This window comes from Heptranchias perlo, chromosome 18 (assembly GCF_035084215.1).
Source record: "Heptranchias perlo isolate sHepPer1 chromosome 18, sHepPer1.hap1, whole genome shotgun sequence".
Classification (NCBI taxonomy): Eukaryota; Metazoa; Chordata; class Chondrichthyes; order Hexanchiformes; family Hexanchidae; genus Heptranchias; species Heptranchias perlo.
In genome coordinates this window covers 38,712,173-38,734,299 of record NC_090342.1, presented here as the reverse complement: position 1 = coordinate 38,734,299, position 22,127 = coordinate 38,712,173, and the positions used below count along the sequence as shown (strand labels likewise).

Genomic DNA, 22,127 nt, shown 5'->3' with positions numbered 1-22,127 from the left:
CGCTGCTACCACATCGCTAAAAGATCATCTTTTCGATGAGAAAAGTCAGTGTTATCAGAAAACTTAGCAGTGGAGATACTCAGCAAAAGCACTAGCATTGCAGTGGCAATGTCGAGAATAAAAAACGAGCATAAGAATGTGATCAACCAGGGCATTCTTTTAGGGTGAAGTCACCCGGATTTTTATGGCAAAGTGATACTGCACCTGGCTTTATACTGGTAAACTGAACCCAATTTATTCCAACTGATGTCAACAAGTGTAATTCAGTTATAATTCATACTTCAAGTGACTACAGGAACTCAAGTAAGTTGCATCAGGCAGCAAAATTCTTTTTGAAAAGCAAAGATTTGAAATATATTAAGGTGATGTCACATGGGCACATTGCAAAAAAGGTACAATTTCCTCCAGTGTGTTGGCTGGAGGTGGGCCAGCTGATTCAAAATCAAATCGGCAGTTTTGTAAGCAGGAGTTTGAAGGAACATGGAGCTTTTACTCTGTACCAGAAAGTTAAATCTCAGAGCTCCACAACATGCACACTATCGTAACAAATTTATAACAAATACACTTTGAAAGCTGCAGCATAAATGAGGCTTGACATACACCTAGCACTGCTGGCCAAATTGGCACAATTACTGTGAGAACCCCAAACTTTACTGATATTAACAACATCTGAATAGAGAGAAAATGACAGAATTTTAAACAGCAGGAATCCCTGCAATGTAAACACAACAATGAGAAGGAATAAAACACCAACCAAATGCTTGACTTCAGTAGACTTAATTCCTTCACAAAAGAGACCACTTGAAAAACCGCACTGGGCTCTTGTATTCAAAAGCAGCCACCGCTGTGATCGCTGTGGAATGGAATTAAGTATCAGACAATGATGAGCCATTTCAAGACTGACAAACCGTGTCTTTTCGACAGCTGCATAAATGTAGCATCCACAGCTGGCTATTGTTTGCTGCATACTTCATTAGGAATCATTAGACAGAAAGAACTGATGTAATGAGCAGTGACAGCACTCCCTTTGTTACCTATTTGTTAATGGTAGCTGGTGGACTTCAAAACCAAAACAAAAAATCCAACACAATATTTAATTTAATTTATCCAAACTCCATCAGTTACAAGTTAATTACATAAAATGGAACTGAACAACCTGCCAATTCAGATCTCATTTACTGATCAACTGAAATATCTGGAGTATTAAATTTTGGCCTCATTTTTTTCTCTATTGCTCTGCCCATACAGTGCAATGCCCGCAAGGAGCTTCACAAGATTGCTCCAGGTAATTCTCCCTATCTCCTTAGGGAAGCACCTGGCTTCTGTCGCTTCCCCAAACAATGCAGCTAGTATGACTGAATCATAAAATTTTCTGGTACAGAAGGCCATTCAGCCCATTTCACCAATGCTAGCTCACTGAAAGAGCTAACTGCTTAATTCCATGCCCTTTGGGAGTAAACCTATATCTACCTCTCAAGCTTGCAGTGAGCTGGTGCTCTAAGGCTTTGTGTAATCATGCCATTCTTTCAAACTGAATCGGAAAAGCAGCTACATCACGTGGTACAATGAAATATCTTCAATAGTTACAGTGAACATCACCCATGAATGATGCTCAGAAAAATTAAAAATGTTTGACTTCCTCTAATGTTACAAAGTTATTTTTGATTGAAAAGTATAAGCTCATTACATCGTTGACAGAACAGGTTTGAGGAAGTTATTGACCTCAATGATTAGGCAAAAGATTCATCATCAGCACAGCAAATAAAAAAAAGTTAACCAAGGAGCACTTCAGCAACCTGCACTTCAATTCAACTTCCCTATACTAAAACCTGTTGGACCTATTGTTTTTTTTGATCAGTTCTCCCTGATAAACACAAACTGCGCCATTATCAGGTGCAGTATCGAATCTCCTAACCTCCCGGCTCCCTCTTCACACTCAAATATGTCACCCCTATATCTTGCACCCCTCCAATCTCTCCTTTAAGATCCTCATCGACTGCCCTCCCAAGGACTTTCCTTCTTGAAACTGCCTACCTCCAAGTCCAATTTCAGCCTCGGCATTGAGCGGTTCCTCAACCTCAGCGACTTTAATCTCCACCTGAACGTAACCTTTTAAACACCAATGAGTTCATCGCCCTCTAGACTTCCCTTGACATCACATTCCACGTCGAGTCCCCTAGGCAACAATATGGCCACCTTCAATCTAGTCAACATGTAGCCTCAAGAGCGTTGAGTTCTCTCATCATTTACAGAGTGCTCTCCAAACATTACCGCATCTCCCTCTTCCTACATATCTCCCTGCCTGCCATAAACTCCTTCATTGTCACTTTCTGCCTCTGAAATTACTACCACCCAACTCATTCTCAAATGACCTCTCTAATTCTGATTTTTCCTTCCCCCGCCACCTGTGATGACAGATACCTCCTTCATAATTATCCTACCTCTATTTCCAATCTCTGATCCAAGACTGCCTCCAATGCGCACTATCCCTCCGGGCACAACAGCCACCTCCGTAGCCTTGTATCTGTGGTTCACAAACTGGAACCCAACTTGGTAACTGATCATCCTGCCTGCCCACTGCCAGATCTAGCTGGACCATCTCAAGCTATACCATGATGCCCTCTCCAGGCCAAAACTCCTAACTACTCCAAGATCAAAGCTGAAAGCCTGACAACTCCACAGGGACGATTTTCAACTACTTGCTTCTCGCCTGAGAAACACATGGCCGGCAACTGAAAATTTAGGGGGCGCGGCAGGGAAGCACCTCAGTCACTGATGCCCAAGGCCCATCTAATGCAATTTTCAGATGGGCCTGTAAATGGGCGAGCAGCCCGCCTCCTGAAACAGGGGTCCTACGCCGGTTGAAGGACCCCGATTGCATTTTTCAGGTACAAATAAGCGAAGCATTGACTGCGCACACTTCACCAATTTGTACCAGACATTAAGCAGCCTAAACAGTGGTCCTTAAAGGGACCACTCGTGGCCACTCAAAAAACGGCAGAGGAAACTTATTATTTTATGGTGGGCCCAGGAAGAGCTAATACTCATCTTGGGCCCCCAAATAAACTCTGGTCTGCTGTTGGCCGGTTTAAGGTCTCCCCTGGGATTGCCAGTCAGCTGGCTCAGCATGCAAGCCAGCCGATTTCCCGTCTTCTGACAACCGGCCAGCTGCAATAGGGCGCCCGGTTGTTGCCCATAGCTCGCCGGTGGCATGTTAATGAGGTGGCTTGGGCCTTAAAATGGCTTAGGCCTCACACTGGCATCAACGGGCGGAAGTTGAACTTCACCTCCCTCTTCATCAGCATAAACCACCTCCACAAACCTAGCTTCTCTACATCCCCCATCTTCACCTCAGACTCAAATTGCAAGGAACTCATGGATTGTCTCATGTCCAAAATTAAGGTCAACTGCCGAGCTGTCAATCCTCCTCTCAACTTTTAACCCACCCTCCAGCTTTCCACTCCACTAAGCTCTCATCCATCCTGTTCTTTGCGGTTCCTTCCCATCTGACCCTCAGCATGCCCATGCCGTACATGAAGCCTATCATCAGAATGGGATGATCTGCCATAAATTCACTGGAAGGAAAAAAAACCTTTGGAGTCATTTGGAAATTTGGCAACCGTGAAGTATGCCTGATTTATGAATATGAAAAGAGCAGTGCCCCACTCCTGAAATAGCTGCAGATAACAGTCTTTTTCTTGGAGGATAGCACCAGTCCTAGAAAAAGGACAGTTAAGGACTGGCAAATAACAACTAGCAAATCAGCACACTAGTCCAGAAAGAAAGTTGAGTTATGTAGCTGTACTGTGATGGGACGTCCTGCGTACCAGTGGTCGTCTTGGTTGGAGTCACTGACCTTGCCTGATGATATGTAGGTTGATACAATAGTTTGGGCGGGAGCGAGAAAGCAGGGCTGTGCCGATTAAGTCTCCAAGAATGAGGTCCAGACTGCTGGGTCTTTTTCCAATTCCACGCAGAGGACATGTGTCACTCAATCAGATTAGTTCTACATGTTCCACAGGTGGAGGTTTTCTTAACCCAACATCAAAAACCAGTGCCCCAGATCCTGGATACGGTGACAAGATTATTACAGCAGAAGAGAAATGTTATAAAAGCAGTAGAGTGGAACAGGTACAAGAAAACTAAGCTGTTGAGAGCACAAGAAGTCTGGACAGCCTTATGTGGATGAACAAAACCTTTACACTAAAAAGTGCCAGTGAACAAGTTGTATAGGAGGCAGCGTTTTCTGAATTTAGAATTACAAACACATCACGAGAGGTAAAACAAACCAAGTGGAATAAAGCTGTATAACAGAAATTAATGTGTATAAATTTTCTTTCCATTAACTACTTGACTGCGTTTAGTTTAACTTAGTGTTGTAATTGCAATGTATAGAGTTTTGACACCACTGAGGATTTAGTGCTGGCTAGCCAAATCGGATTACTCTGTTTAATAAAGTACCTGACCATTAGCTATTACATGAACAAAAATGGTTCAGAAATATTACATCCTGCAGCAGGAGGAGGAAACCTTTCTATTCTATGACAGTAAAGGTTGTTAGTAAAATATGAGAATATTTATTACAAAAAAAGAGTATCAGCTTACATGAAGATATTGTAGCAGCCCTTGTGAAGAGATAAGGACCCCATGAACCGTAGATGAAGCGGGACACCCCTATGCATAGAACCAGTGGTGGGCTGTTAGCCTTTTTTAAAAAAATGCTTAAAATGCTCTTTGCACTTAAGTTCCACAACTTTTGATCTTGTTTTCTGTTAGTAGAATCTATTTGTAGCAGGAGCTGCCTAGTGCCGGCAGCAAACTTCATTTTATGCTTGCGTGTTCCTTTGAAGATGGCAAATCTACCATTATCCCGTTCCTTTGTTATCTGACATCAAGATTCTCAGACTGCGTTTCTGCTTTCCTTTCTTGTCCCCAAACCAATGGATACTTCCCTTCGTCTCAAACTTGTTTTCTTTTCTCAAAGTATATTTATAATTTCAAGTTAACCCTTGCCCTTTTCGGTTCTCCCTCCTTTTGTTCTTTTAAGTCTTTCACCATGCTGTTACGCGCTGCTTTAAGTGTGTTGGATACCTATGAAACTGTGCAGACTTGTTGGCAAAAATAAGTCTGTCACCAAAACTGCCTCAGAAAATGGCTTCTTGCAAGACAGAGAGGAGTAACAAATGAAGTCTGGTTTAGAAGAAGCTGCTTTTATATTATGCAAGACTTATGCTTGGGCACCAGCTCCCAAATAGCCATCTGTGGCCGATAGTAAACCTGCTGGGATTTGCTAGGTCATTCTGCTATAGGGAAAATGAGGTTTTGCTTTGGTCATGTTGGAAGGACAGCAACTTAAGATAATATTTCCTCTGTACAATATGCACAACAAAATTGTAAACTCTTGCATAATGAAATTCCAAACCCTAATAATAGGGAGCAGAGCGGCCAATTTTTTTGACCTGAGCTATAAGCATGGCCCCAGGCACCCTACCGGCCCAGGCCCACTCCCCGGCAGCCTTTGCATTGAGAGTGAGGTGTGGGGGTGGGGGGGGGGGGGAAAGATATGGAAGGAGAACAGAACTTGGAGCTCAACTTCAGGCTTGGCTGCTGCTTCAGGGCCTTCAACAACTGTTGCTCTTCAGCAAATCCAGAAGGCCCACAGGCCCAAAAACCATCCTGCAAATAGAAGAAAAGTTTAAGAAAAAATCCTAACATTCGGCCAAGCTCAGTCTTTGGGGTACCCCCAGGATCCCCGCAGACTCCGCCAGTCTGTGAAGAGTCCAGCGCCAGCTGCCAGTTTTTTTGGGGTGCTCTCCATTTGGGCGTCCCATGGATAAGAGCAGAGGAATGTCAAGTGGGAACGCTGGGAACACTTCTGGTATTTCATTTAAATGCTAAAGCGGCACCTGTACCTATTGTAGGCACAAGTCCAGTATTGCCCACCCAAGGTAGCTCCCAGAAATCCTGAGGCAGTGCAGTTGGTGCGCAGATGTTATGTAATGTGTCTCCTCCCCTTTATCCTCTTCACTGCAACTGGGGAACACTCAGATCCCAGGCATGCGAAGAGGAAAATATACTCTATTTTTTTCCAAATAAGGTTCCTCTTTTTCCTCCAACTACAATTCTTTTGACATGTCTTGTGAGGGATAGTTTACAAAGGAACTTTTGAGTCCACAGTAATCTGACTTGCTTATAATTCTTCGCAAGAAAATCAACTGTCAACGAGGTGGCCAGAGTATTCTGATCAGAGATAACAATTTGCCACAATGAAATAAATTATTTGACCACTGGGGTGGAGTGCCCATTAATGCCAGTAAAAAAAAGTCTGCCAGAAATAAAGTACGTACCTACCCACCTACCCAAAGACAGTTTCTATCTCGAACCTCACTTACCTCGTTTCCCGCGCCCCCGGACCCCCCCTCCCACCCTACCCTACCACATCCCGCCCCGAGGTATAAACACCATTGCTGAGACTAGGAGAACATTAATTTATCGTATCCATGTGGATAGGTTGCTGTATTATGCTCTGCTTTAACATGCCTCCTGAAAGGCAATATTACTAAGTTGTTTTTCAAAAAAGGAAGTCTTAAGAAATATTGTTTTTGTAAGCCAATGAGGTCAACTTCTGCAGAATACACAGCAAGGAACAGTATCTCCTGACCAGTGAGAGAATGTGCTTCAAGCTGGGTAGCTCAGCAGTCCTTTTTTCAGAGTACTGAAAAGGAATTATATTCATCTTTAAACTGTAGAAGTATAAATATTGAAGGGTTTAGGTCCCACCTTTAAAGTAAATTTATTTTTTAGCGTCATAAGACCAACCATACATAGTGTCAACCCTTTAAACACAAGATATGTACATTACACATATTTCATGCCATAAGATACATGAAATATAATGACTTCCTCATAAGATTTACATAAAGAGGTGTTCAAACACATAACCTCATCAGCATAGTTACAAGAAAACACAACTTGAAATGTGAACACTGCACACAAAATTTCCCTATGAAAGGTGTTAAAAGATGGCTGCAGAAGCTGTTCAAAAAGCACTCACTGTCAAGAGATGAGGATTCTCACAGATATGGCAATGTTATTTTGAACAAAAAGGATGTGATTTCTCATTGTTTTGTGCTGGTGTGAATGTCTTTTAACATCTCATTTGGTAAGGTACAAGTGCATGCTGTTTTTGTACTCATTTTGCTCATCAGCATTTAGACATTTTGGAGATGGTGCAATTTATCATAATGTTCATTTCTTGGCGGCGGGGGTGGGGGGGAAGGAAAGAGAATAAGTTGTTAAACATACATTCACAAATGCTTCTTTCCACCAAAATTCACTGAGATGAAGTACATAAATTTGGATAAAATTTATGGAATCTATAAACTTATTGAGGTCACCAGTCAGTGTTTATGGGAACACCAAACTTTGGGATCAGTTATCCAACTCACCAAATAGCAAAAAACAGTCTGATCACAGAAAGTCCCTGAACAAGCTGCAAGAAACACTATAATGTTTCTAAATTAATGAGATGGCAAGACTGTACTGGTAATCAATGTTTGCAGGCACACAGACTAACACACTGAAGGTATCCAATATGGTTGAAAGAAATATAAAGGATTATAAGAGAAACTTCATGAAAAAACTCAATTTTTGTTCATTACAAGAACCCCCCACAGTACTTTTTAAAAAGGTGGAGACACCTCTTTTAGTCATCTCTCTCAACTTTTCTATTACTGCTCATATCTGTTTCTCCTCTGAAGTGCTTTGGGATTTTTAACTTTGCTAAAGACACTACATTAATGTAAGGAGTTTTTTTTCTAAATAGGAGAGATAACTAAAGGGGTGGACTTTGACAAGGGTTTTGAAGATGGGGAAAGCTGTAGCAATGCAGATGGGTTTAGAAAGGAAGTTGCAGAATGCATGGGCATGATAGCTAAAGGCCCTGCCACCCTGATAGTGGAGCAGTGGTGCAGATGACACTGACTCCCCTGTCAACGTACTAAATGTAGGCCCTGAGCACCATCCACCCCATCCCTGCAACGATTTCCCATTTTTGCTACAAATCCACCTCCCATCTCAGTCTGGGATTTCGTACATTGCTGATGGAAGCTCTTCTGTGGTATGCCTAGGAGTTATGAACCATGAAGGAGAACTGACTGACCACAAAAATAGTAACACTCGGAAACCATTCTTTATCAGATCATCCCATGGATCGTTGATTAAGACATCGCATTGGGTGGGTGACCATGAACAACCTGACTGACTCATATTTTGAGAGAGATGGGTTCAGTGTAATCTCCCATCTACCTTTACATGGATCTTGGAGTTGGAGTGCACATCCCGGATAAAACCAAAAGATTCATCCATGTGCTTCCATAGCTTCCAACTTCTTCATGAGGACCACAAGAGGCACCAAGTCGAAACTGATAAAAGCAATGTAAGGGCTTTCCCCGAGCCTTATAATGTTATGTGATGTTATATAAAACGAACAATCTGCATGTACAATTGCCATGACAGCAAAATCTAGTCTCTGATTACCCCTCGGGCCTGAAAAGCATCTGATGTATCTGCTGCAGAAACCTGAGGAGCCATCTTAACATAATGCCAATAAGGGCAATTTTGTAGTGTGGGCCCAGACCCATTAGAAGTTGGGTTGAGTCTGCCCATCTCATTTCATTTAGATCCTTTGAAAGTGAAAAGAGAGTAGAATCGCTTTCCATCAGTCTGTACAGGATTTGAATCCACATCTCAGGTGAAACATCACTGCCATTAATCCTAGGCTTCAGTAGTCCAGTGACACATTGAGTTGGTGTACCAACTTACTGTAGCAATGGAATGCTAAATGCAGGCCTGTGGCTGTTTTTCCTAGCACAGTAAATTCCCAATCGCAGCTAAGATGTTAGAAGGAAGCTCTAAGCAGAAATTAAGTGGCAAATATCCTGCTCACTTGCACTCTCCTTGCACCTGATTACAGGCGAGCATTGAAAAAACTGTGGCGCTCTGATGGCTGCATGACCAGAAAGGTGAATGAAAAGGAGCAGCTGAAGGAAGGGAGGCAAACCTGCAGAAAAAGCTTAAATCTATTTTTTCAAGCATTTTAATAAGATGAAAAGTACATAACTATTTAACTTGTGTACAGTAAGATAAACATACCGAGACTCGAGGGAAATAAATGCATGAAGAAATGGTGCTGAAATCTTGGAGACTTGGCAACATTTTAAAGAAGTGCATTTGCAAATTAAAATTTAAAAGGATAGGAAATGTAGTGTGCACCTATTATACTTGGTCTAGATCTTGGGAGCTTGACACCAAGCCTACCTCTGTGCATTGCTCTTCTGTTTATATACAATCAGGTGCCTTCACTTATCCTGAAGGACAGCTGGAGGCAATTCAGAAAACAGATAAAAGCAAAATACTTTGTTCTCAGAAAACAGAGACCTAGGGCCCGATATTACAAGGGCGGCGATTGGGCGCGTGGGTAACACGCCCGGTGAAATCAGTCTGCCCCGAACGCAATCACAGGCTGATTGGATCCACTTACCTCTTGTTCCGGGTTCCCCGCTGCTAAGCTGCGTGGCGGGCGGACTGCGCATGCGCAGTAAGGTCTGTCAGCTGGAGGAGCTCTATTTAAAGGGGCAGTCCTCCACTGACTGATGCTGCAAGAAATAGGAAAAATTACAGCATGGAGCAGCCCACGGGGAAGGCTGCTCCCAGGTTTAATGATGCCTCACTCCAGCTCTTATTGGATGGGGTGAGGAGGAGGAGGACAGAGATCCTCCCCGCAGCGGGCCGGAGGAAGCGGCCTGCCTCTGCCACCAAGAAGGCCTGGCTCGAGGTGGCAGAGGAGGTCACCTGCACCACCAACATATTGCCCACCTGCATACAGTGCAGGAGGCGCTGCAATGACCCAAGTAGGTCAGCCAAAGTGAGTACACTTACTCATTCCCCTACACTCCGTCTGCCACATCACCGCCCCCACCCCACATCTCCTTCTGCACTGCCAACACTACTGTGTCACATCACCCCTCACACCCACTCAAACCTCATCCTCATCTTACCTGCACTTACTCACCTCGCCAGTACTCATCCCGCCACTACCACTCAACCCAATCCTCATACAATCTCATGGCTCTATCTCATACTCACCCTCTCATGCATCTCTTTCACGGTCAGCCTCACTCAACCTGCCACTACCTGTGCTGCAGCCACAGGGCATGCATCACATGTGTAGTAGGCAGCGTAAGGCAAACATGTCGTGAGCATGAAGGGAATGCACAAGGGTGTGTGAGGGTTTGTCATGGTTTTTACTTATATTTAATTTCTGACCAACTCACATAACATATTATATTGGCACCACTACTGCCACGTCTTTGCGAATCTTGTCTGGTTTGTGCAATAATGCCCTTTCCTGAGGATCACAATGAAGACCCACAACTGATGCCACCCATTGTGTCACTGCAGAGTGGGTGCAGGCGTATTTGCAGGGCTCTTCTGTGCAGACGACAGAGAGGTCGGCGTTGTCCCCGGTGGCACCCTGGAAGGATGCGGAGAAGTTGTTGAGGGCAGTGGTGACTTTGACAGTGACAGGTAAGAAGATGGTGCTCGGGCCAGCCGGGAGCAGCTCGGCATGAAGGAGGCTGCAGATGTCCATGACTACATGTCGAGTGACTCTGAGCCTCCGTGTGCACTGCTGCTCAGAGAGGTCCAGGAAGCTGAGCCTCGGTCTGTGGACCCTGTGGCGAGGGTAGTGCCCTCTGCGACGCATCTCTCTCTGCGGTTGCCCTCCCTTCTGCTGTGCAGGTGTATGTGTCACAGCACTGTGTTGTGGAGCGCCACGTGTCAGAGGTGGACGGCGTGGCCGGCGAGGCTGTTCGCCCTCAGAGGAGGTCATGACTGCAGCTACGGCGGCCCCCATCCGGAAGATGTATATCTGAGGGGGTCCGCAAGGTAGGTACATGTATCTGGACACTGGGGTAAGTGTGCAAGTTGGTGAATTTTATTGTTGGGAGGAGGGTGGTGGAGTCCAAACTTTGTCCAAAGTGACAGAGTGGCCTCCTGCAATGAGTGAGGGTCTCCCCCCACCCCACCTGTCAAATGGACCTTTGCAGCTGCCACAGGCTGATGGCTGCAACACGTCCATTTGAACTGGGAGTGTTTCCCCCAGTACGGGAAACAGTCCCAGTTGTTTGTAAAATCCCAACCCTCCTAAAATATAATCGTTAATCAGGTCTGTAAACGACCTGAAATACCAAAATAAATACCTTAAGTGGCACCCCGCCGGCTTTAATTGCCGGCGGGAGTCCCACACGCAGGGGCTGCGCGCGCACGTGAGCGCGTCTGTGGAAAACCCGAAAGTGGGCGGGTTGGAGCCGGGCTCCCAACCCGCCCTGGGAATCGCTGATTTTCATGGCCCCCCCCCCCCCCCCGCCAGGAACGCACCCGATCGGGGGTGCTTAAATCGACCCCCTAGTCTTCTCCATTTCCATTTTTCAAATCAGCCTTTTCCAACAGGGCTACATGGAGAGCAGAGGCACTGTTTAATATATTCTTCTTCCTCTGCATTAAAAGAAATCATAATTAAAAATCAACAGCATGTAGGCTGAAAATAAGTGCTGAGCAGGCCCAGAATAAAATACCAAGCTTGGGTAGTCATGACAGTAGTACAATGATGTGTTAAATCAGAGCAATGCAATTGAAAGGCTGACCAGTGAGGTAACTGGGTCACCACCACTGTCAGACCATGACAAGAGTCAATGGCACCACAATGATGTAAAAGTGCCTGTAGACCCAGTTAAATTTGGGTTGGACAACTTCAATGCTGTTCTGAGTTGGCACCAAAATACAGTAAGACCACAGTTCTTGCTCCTGATAGTTTTTATTTGTGCCAAAAACAAAACCAAGCGTATCTTGCACATCCTGTCTTTTGGGCTTGGCAAATTACATACACCTGGCTCAAACATTGTGGAAGTTCAAAATACGCCAGAGTACTTTTGTTCGAGGAACAAAGTGGAAACAAAAATGCAAGGGGCATAGGAACAAAAATATATTTAGCTATTTTGGTGAAACTACAGCGATTTCAAGATATTCTGCACGTTGCATTTCTGCTCAACATGAAAAGAACTTTAGTATTTTACTTCAAGTCACGTTCACCTAAACAGGTCTTTATTCTCAAAGCAGCTGAGAGAAGTTTGAGGTCGAGAAAGCCTTGAGGCAATGCAATGCAGAAATTGCTGGTATGCAAGTAAGGTAGGGCCTGTTCCAACGAATTCTTGTCCACCATTATATTAAAAAAAGAGCATGTCTGTACTGAAATGTCGCTGGTATTTTCAACAAAATATATTTTATGAGGTTACTATTTTTCATTGTTCCTTAGAACAAAGATTCAGTTTCAAACAATAGCCTGCTATCATATTGCAGCCTGAAACACGTAAAACATTTTCCGACTTGAACTTTGGGAGAAGGTTGTTAGGTTTAGTGAGAAGTTTGTCAATTTTACTTCTTAAAAAAAACAAAAAAAAGTGATCTTCCAGGCTGACTTTAGTGAAGTTGACAGAACTCAGTATTTCATTGGTCTCCAATTGTACATTCATCACTCTCATTTAAACAGAGAAATCAATCTGAACAGGGATAATACCCTGTCAAACTTAAGGAGGGTCTTTCCTCATCTTAAAGGAGAATAGAAACCATTTATTAGGGGAACTATCCCCATCCCTTACCTCCACAATACTCTTATAAAAACTTAAGAAGGTGTATTCAGAGAAAAGGTAATTTGACCAATCAAGGCCATTCTTTCCACAGACCACCCAATCTTTCCCATCAAGCTCAATCCTATCCATTTAATTTCTTGAGGGAAAGTTCTGCAAAGTTCAACCACCGCCCCCATCCCCCAATAAAAGTGTTAAACAAGCGAAACTCCAGAATATCTGTTCAGCCTTACATCCTGCTTCATACATCCTTGACCACTTGCCTTGACCTCATCTTGGTATTTCCACAGCCACAGCAGCTGAGGAACCATCACATTCCAAACATTTAACCATCAGTATCCATACTTATCCTTATAGTTCTCAAACCCACTCTTAATTATCCAGCTCTTTTTAAAGATGTTAACTGACGCAATATTAAAGAAAAAAGTGCACTTGATGGTGCTTTGCCACTTCCTTAGGATATCCCAAAGCGCTTTACAACCAATGGATTACTTTCAAAGAACAGTCACTGTTACGTAGGGAAATGGGGTAGTCAATATGTACAAAGCAAGGTCGCACAAACATCAAACGTACGAATAACCAGATGATCTGCTTTAGGTGGTGGTGGTTGAGGGAGGAGTGTTGGCTTGACATTAGGAGAACTCAATGCTCTTCTTCGGATAATACAAAGGGATTGTTTACATCTACCTGCGCAGGCAGATGAGGTCTTGATATAATATCTCATCCAAAAGATGGCAACTCCAACAATGTAGTACTCCCTTGGTGCTGTATTGAAGTGCTAAATTATGTGCTCAAGTCCTGAACTGGGGCTCGAGTCCATGACCTTCTGACTCAGAGGGCAGAGTGCCACCAAATGAACCAAGCTGGCACTGCTTAACCTGTGACTCCATTACACAAATCTATAACTCTGTTGGAATGTGGGATTGGGCACTCTTAAATTTGACAGGAGCCATTTCAGATGATTTACCATTATAAATTATAGGCCAAGTGACTCATACAACACAAACACAGCTCTTTCTGCATTGAAATTAGATGGAAAAACACCCTTTTTCATTTTAAAAGATAAAATTTACAAATGTTTTATTAAATGCATCAGCCAGCTCAATATTTCAGACTGAAGTACAATAACTGGATATTTTCCGAAATGGGATGCTAAATTTTGGATTTGTTTTCTCTCAGCCTTCGTTCACAATCCAAATTGATTCTACTTGAACTTATGTCCTTTCATCACACCATCAAACTGGTTAGGAGGCAAGAGTAACGAGGGGGACTCATTTCATTACCATTGTAAATCAAGTTAGGAAGACAGATCTATCCATGCAGGTCATTTGCTTCTGTACGCTTTGTATAAATGTATAGTTATAAAAACGTACTGAATACTTTAAAGTAGCGCTTATGAAAATGCCAGGACCTTTTCTGTGCCCTTCAACTTGATGATGTTGTATATGTAATACTGAAAATCTACAATAAAAAAAAACGATAAAATTTGGCAAATTTCCAATCAGGATTATATTGGAAGTAGGCATAACAGCAGCCAAAAATCAAAGCACAGTGGAGCTGATGTGATACAGTGTACAGAGAAGAAAGTACATCGGCTCCCAGTATGATGTCAAAATGGAAGATAGGCGAAGGCAACAGTGAACAAGGAAACAACAACATCCAGGCCTCATTACAGCCTGACATTAATCAGCTTATTCTTGATTTTCCCATTGCTTTCCACATGACCTCCTACTTCTATACCATCACTCTTTAGCCAAACATTAAGTGGACATGTCAAGGACTCTTCTACGAATTCCAACAAAACTACTCTGGATTACCAATCAGAACGTCAGGCAATTTGCAGGCTGAGTGGCTGCCTATTTATTTAGAATCATAGAATGGTTATAGCACAGAAAGAGGCCATTCGGCTCGGCGAGCCTGTGCTGGCTCTCTGCAAGAGCATTCCAGCTAGTCCCACTCCCTCGCCTTTCCCTGTAGCCCTGCAAATTTTTTCCCTTCTAGTACTTATCCAAAATCTAGTCTCTGATTTCCCCAGCAGAATGCCCTCAGCTGCCTACAATTAAGCGCAGATCATTTATCCATTGGAAATTTACAAGCTAAATAGCACCTTTCCATGTCACAAAAAGGTCATCTTGAACACCAGAAACGGAAAAAGACAGTAGGTGTGAGCTAGTTCACTTATCATACACAATGTTGTGAGCAATACCATTACTCCTTACAATAAAATAAGGCATCTGTGCTTGTTACTCCCCATTTTGCAGTTGCCATTAGAAAAATATTTTTGTTCTAGTGTGCAAATCTCTCTATACTTACAGAATATAACAACATGCGTGAAGGAGAGACTTGTCCACCAGAGTTTATAGTTAGGTAGTCCAGTTATTGCTGAATATGAAATCATATTCTGAAAACAAAAACCCCCTTAAAATGTATATTTAATATCTGCTCAAAATGCAGCTGTCCCCTTCCCAGATATTGCCATCTGTCTCAAAGACATTTCTTTATGTTACACATTTTCTGAGCTTTATAAAATATTAATTGGTATAGATAGGGTAAACCCTGAATATTACTTCGAATTAAGCCAGGAAAACAGGACCAGTGTGCATAAATTCAAATTAAATAAAAATAGTATTAAACTGATATTGGGAAAGATTGACAAATGTTCGAAAAAAATCTGCTGGGAAGATAGTACAGGTAAACACATTAGGGATGTTCAAAAAAAGACTGGGTGCTAGAATAGGAGAATATTTCTTATGTTGTTATTAACAAGTGAGGTGTTCAATCAAGGTAAAGGCACATAGTTGGCAGTGAGATAACAGATTGTCCTCTTGCATAGCTAACACTGAACTTTGGCTCGCTATTATGATGCAATTTATCAATGTGACAATCAATTTGAAGGCCACATTGTAAGTCCTCAAGGAGATTCACATTTTAGAACACACAGGTAAGGAGCAGCGCACAGGACAGTGCTCTCGTAATCTAATTCTGTTGGTTCCTGAAATTGGGTAATAAAAAGGTCAAGAAAAAGATGTTATGAATGCAAAAATGTAGGATTTATGGCACCCTGAGGGTGAGAAATTCAAGTGCTCTGCTTCGCTTTCATCCTTCCTTAAATAAAGTACAAGCAGTTAATGGGCCTCTAGTTAAAGAGAATGTTTGCAGATTTCTTGGTAGCTGGGACATTAGACTGTTGGGAATGTGAGAATGCAGTTATACCGTGGGTATGGACATCCAATTTACGTAGGGACGACCATACAGGGGTGGGCATCGAGCCTCAAATTCACTTTTTTTGTGTGAATTTACACGTTAAAAATGCCAGTTTTCAGCTTTTAAAATTGCAACTGCTTGCATTTTAGATGGCCATTTCCTGGATTTTGAAAATGCTACAGGGGCTGTGGTCTTGCAGGAGCGAAAGTCTTTCAAAATCCAGAGAGTGAGAAGTGAAGCCTCAACACCGGCCAGGGATTGGGGTGGGGGAGAGTGAACTTGTGGAGTGCCTTTCAAATCAGGAAACGGTGCTACAAAAGTCTTCAAGACATGTGGCTCAGATCAATGATGATCAAGAAAGGAAAGCCATTTTTTAAGGATCCTGTTATTCGACCTTTGGGCACAAATTGCAGCAAAATGGAGTAAACAGAAATTAAAGCAGATAGGTGTGGGGTGGGAGCATAAATTAGAGCAGATCCAGGGGAGGGGATCAGAAACAGGTTAAAAATAAAGGTTAATCAAAATAAATTAGGTGTTTCTAAAATCAACCAAGATAATTTCAAATTGCAGTGGAATACCAGATGACAATCTTTTTCACTTTTCTAAATACATTCAGGTGGTTGCAGCCATAGTGTAGAAAGCATGCCACATAAATTCAATTTTGCAATAGTAATATAAGCATTCTGAAGAATTTACTTTGCTATTTCAGCTCCTTCTTTCCACTGATTTTAGTTTAAAAACATAGACCAACCTTCGTGTTGGTTGCTTCACCGCCTAGCACAGGCTGAGTCTGGTAGCTATATCCTTCAGAACTAGGCCAGCTCAATCAGTGGTGGCACGGCAGAGCCACTCTTGCTGGTGGACATTAAAGTCCCCCATCCAGAGTACATTCTGTGCCCTCACTTCCCTCAATCTTTCCTCAAAGTGGTGTTCAATTTCAGGATACTGATTTGCCAGTTGGGAGGTTTGTAGGTGGGGGGGGGGGGGGGCGGGTGGCGGTGGTAGGTGGGAATCAGCAGGAAATTTCCCTGGCCTTGTTTGATCTGAAGCCATGAGACTTCATGGGGACTGAAGCCAGTGTCAAGGACCATCAGGGCTAAGCCCATTTTACAGTATAGCACCGTGCCCCCACTTCTGTTGGGTTTATCTGATCACTGGGACAGGTCCATATTCAGGAATGGTAATGAAGGAGTCTGGAATGTTGGCTGATAGATATGACTATGTGAATACGACTATGTCAGGCATTTCTGTTATGATTCTTTACAACCAATCGGATTAGTAAGCTACTTCAGAAGGCATTAAGAGTCAATCATATATTGTGGGACTGGAGTCATTTGTAGGTCAGGCTGTGTAGGAGTGACAGTTTCCCTCCCCTGAAGGACATTAGTGAACCAGTTGGGTTTTTATGATAAAATGGCATTTGACAGATCTGTATCCCTACCAAGTAAAGACTTTTTGGTTTCTAGGCATTAACTACTAAGTACAGGTGCTTAATTCAATGTTCAAATTGCAGAGTGAGGATTATTGTCAAGGATGACATGTTACATGAGCAAGCCGTGACAAAGGCTTAAAAAAAATAAAAATTAAAATCCTTCAGCTCCAGGATTTTGCTCTAACAAAGTTAGGTGTGGCCATTCCTGTTCAAGGTTGCTCTGTGAAACCAATTTTCAGTTCCACTCACAATCCTGGCATTGGTGTAACGGCGTCACAATGCTACATGGTTAAGCTGGGAACATGATTTATGCTGTACAAATGGATTGGCATTGTCCACAAAAAGGAGGACAGGTTACTCTATGAAGAAATGAGGAAGGAATGTGCTGACAAAAAGGTCATACTAATGGAGACTTGAATCAACACAATATAAACTGAGAATGCCCTAGCAGTGTAGAATCTGAGCTACTAAATGTAATGCATGACCCAGTGTATTAGGGATATCACAAGAGGTAACTCGAATTTTGAGCCAATAATGGCAAGTGCCCAGACAGTACGCTGGCAATGAAAGTAGTGGTCTCCTGGGTGACCATAACACAATTAAATTTGACATGATCTGGGATAAATCAGTATCCTGATGTAACAATTTGCATTTACATAGCACCTTTAATGTAGCAAAATGTCCCAAGGCACTTCACGGGAGAGTAATTGGACAAACATTTACACCAGCCAAAGAAGGAGATGTTAGGACGGGTGACTAAAAGCTTGGTCGAAGAAGTAGGTTTAAAGCTGTTTTTGTATGCATATTCTTTTAAAATTTGGATTCCAAGATCCCATTGTCTGTAAGCCAGCTCCCGGGAAGCAGATTAACAGTTTAAATGGTCAGAGCTGGCTCACCAAACTCACAATAAAAGCTCAGATATAGTAAATAAAGCCTTCAATAAAATTCCACATGAAAAGTTCCAGCATAAGTTTAAGGTAAGGGGTATCATTGGTAAAACTAGGGGGTGGATAAAGAACTGTATAAAAGAGAGGAAGCAGCAGACATTAATCAGGGGAGACAACCTGAGTGGAATGCCCCAGACATCAACCATGGGTCCCCAAATTTTTTGATTTACATAAAAGATCTGAATTCAGAAAAACGATGAAAGTTGGTTAGTTTTGCAGATGATACTAAAGGTGTGGAGGGATGGGAGATGTAAAATCTGATAATGCAGCCGAAGAATTCCAGAAGGATCTAGACGTTATTTGCAAATGGGAAAAACCATGACAGTTGAAATTCAACAGATAACTGCAAGATCTTATACATTGGAAGAGAAAATGGAGGACATAATTCATGAATGGTGTTAAACCAGCTAAAGGAAAGAGGCTGAAAGACATTTGTGAATGATGCTTAAGAAAAGGTCTTCATAGCAACTGACCTTAGCAAAACCAAAAAGTTTATACTGGGGTTGCACCTGGCTGCATAAAATCCACCTAGCTGGAATTGGCAGTGCTTGCACCCTAAGGTCAGCATAGAAGCAGCTTTAATTTTATCACCTCTCTTCTCCACATCTCATTGTTCTGCCATTCCTACTGTACCTCTACTCAGTCTGAGCAAGAAATGGCATTAAGTATGATGATGAAGAAGTCTGCAGGTGATAAATACCATTCTTCCATTGATTCATTCCCTATATTTTGGTTTCGCTCCATTAAAATGTAACACTTTGCTTACCCCAATGAAGTACTCCTAATAAATAATTATTTCAGAGTAGATTTTAGGGCATAGTTTTTCCAGGGCTTCACAAGAAATCACATTAAAAAGGAGTCACGTTCTTCAAGTTCAGAGGTTTAGAAACAAACTGAAACAAGACGCTGCCTCCTTGTGTTCAAAGGTCAGGAAAAAGCAGCAGCTAGTCCACACTTTTTCCACATTTAGGCAACCCAAGGTTAGTTTATACATGCTCTTTGAATATGCACTTCAATTAAACAATGCGCTGCAGCAACAATACAAACACTCTGTTTGATTGACAAGCTGAGCATAGGGCTGTCTCCTAATCATTGTGTTGGAAGAAAAACCTAACTAAATCTAAACAAATGCCTAGGCAAGCGTAAGGCTAAGCATAACTGAGAACATTAATCACATGACAGGAAAACAAAAGGAGAAATATGCATGTTTCTTTTAAACTTTACCCAGCTTATTTTACTGGAAACTGAAACACAAGTCATGCTTTACTGCAATCTGACAACAGGGAACTCAGGTTCAACAAAGCCTTTCACACATATCAAGATTACTCACACTGTATTCAGGCACTCCTGAAGGAAATCTCAATTTCCCATCAACACAGCTTGGGAAAAACAGGGAAGAGGGGAGGAACACAGTGTTCATAACTAGGGCTGGGCATTTTCTGTAGTGTATCTTTCCCTCAGAGGCCCAAAAGCTCTGCAAAGTTGGGAGAAACCCAATTATTTGCGTGGAAGCCTATTAAAAACGATGTAAACATTTTTACTTTGTTTAAATTCAATTTTTAAGAGTTTACATTCACAAATATACTTCATGAATCCTTTGTACATTTTGATAACACTGCTTTTTGTTGCAGGTGGTAGTGTTAAGAATCTGCTTTTTTCTCTTCTGTTAACCGATGGCCTAAGTCTTGTTGCCAGATCCTCTTCAATTTACTGTGCGGTCTCTTGTCCTGCAGAACATGGCACACAGTGTAAGAGATACGTCTGTGGGAATCTGTTGGGAAGTGGGGGAAGACTTCCAGAAGGGTCAGCACACAGAAATCCATGAAGTACTGACCTCTGGAGTTCGAGGTATGCTATATTCTCACCTTTGGTTCTGCCCCAGTACCAGTCTACGGATATGAAATTTGGTTGTGAGATATTGGTTGAAAACTGGAAACTGCAAATCTGTTAACAAATGTCCTAAATGCTACTCTGGATATCGTGCAGCATGGCCTAGAATTATTGTGCAGTGCTTTACCCAATGCTATGTCAGTATTAACCTCACTGTCTGTACTTCTGGAGAACATAATCTATACTTCACTGGAGGCAGCTGTCCAGATAATGAATGTATCTGTATCTCTGGAGTTACCTGATGTGCATACACACCTGTTGCTACAGCTGTTTTCAGTGAAGTGGAGGCTGCTAATACTATATCCGAGGATACAAAAATTAACTTTTTTTTGTGATATTTCCACTTCATTATATTGCCTGAAAGCAACTTCTGGTATATTTTATACTGTGAGAAACACAATGCCTGTAACATGATGTTTTGCCCCATTTGCTATTGCACTGATATGTATTCTAAGCTGCACAATTGCATTAGGCCTCTCGTTTATTAAATCACCCCCGACTGCCCCAACACTCTACTTAACATCTGCCACCCAATCGTCTATTCGGGGGGCGGGGGGTCTAAATGCAAGATTACTTTATTACAAATTACAGCCCTTGTAGTCAGTCGGAAATCTGTCAAAATGTCGATGCAGATCTATGAAACATTCTCTCCCTTGTCCCTCAAAAATGAATAGTATAATAAAATCTGGGGAAAATTATGAAACAATGTTCAAACTTCTACTCATGCCCATAATTTTACAACTCACTTATGACATGAGAATGATCAAATCATCTGAACTTATGGAGACCAAAATTATCATTTGAACTGATGGAAACAAACGCATTTCATGATTCTCCAGTATGCACACACTATGAAAACAGACAAGATCATATTTTTATTACTGGGTGAACTGAACTATGGTATAGCCACTCAATTCTACTGTCTTTCACAATCGCACCACTGATTCATTCAGACCAGTGCTCACCATCGCTTATGAAGCTCAAATGAAGGCGCCTATTAGTGGTTTACGGTGTAATCAAGAGAGACTAAATAAACACTGCAGGCAAAAATATCTTGGGCAGAATGAATGTGCACCAATGGGAAGGATCAAACCATTTCTGGGAAGTGGCAAGGTGAAGGGATGGGGAGAGGGGACAGGTAGGACAGTTAAGGAAGCACCAATGCTGTAGATTTGGCAGTGTAACATCATGTGAGCAATTAAAGAAAGTGTAAAAGAAACAGGCAGGCCTGCTAGTGCAGGTAACTCTGTAAACACTTTGGACAGGATACACTTTTTTCCTGAAAAGGTATCTAAATCACACAGCACAGGAAATGCAACAAAACATTTTTTCTTGTAAAATAAGCATTTTTTGACAAATAAAATGGGACTATTATGGATTTTAACCCATTTTGTGATGGTAGCAATTTATAGTTGATATGGAAAAAAAATGAGCTTATTAAGTGTGAAACCTGAACTAAACAGTTTGGATTGAAGTGAATTCTGCCTTTAAGAAATAACTTACAAGTACAGAAGCAAACAATATCCCGTAGCAAATTTCCCACACCCTACAGTGGAAAGAGAGCTACTCTCAATTGCAGTTGAAGACACAGCAATAAAGTATTTCTTTGGAAGAAACGCACTTGCTCCTGTAAGTAGGGGGTGAGACTCGGATACATTGTCCGACAATTGTGAAGAACAAGTAGTCAGGTGATGACACAGCCTTGTGATAATGTTGCATCCCTATGTGTTTTTTTCTATCTCGTGGCAGGCAGTCTCTTAGCAAGATTGCACTTCTCCAGTTTCTCGTAGCCTGGCGGGAGGCTGGGAGGTCGGCCTTGCATCCATGCAATTCCCAGTAGCCTGGTGAAAAGGGTGGTAGACCCTAAAAGGTTTATGGCAGGGTTATGCATATCTGAAGTGCAGAACACAACTAAAAGTGGCAGCAAGCAATTGTTTGACCTGAATTTTG

The 22,127-nt window shown here is 42.3% G+C and overlaps 1 protein-coding gene across 5 annotated transcripts in view; it reads right to left on the bottom strand.

Annotated features, from left to right (window-relative positions):
• Positions 1–22,127, bottom strand: part of atxn10 (ataxin 10) — a 224,048-nt gene that overhangs the window by 59,729 nt on the left and 142,192 nt on the right. The window lies entirely within an intron of this gene.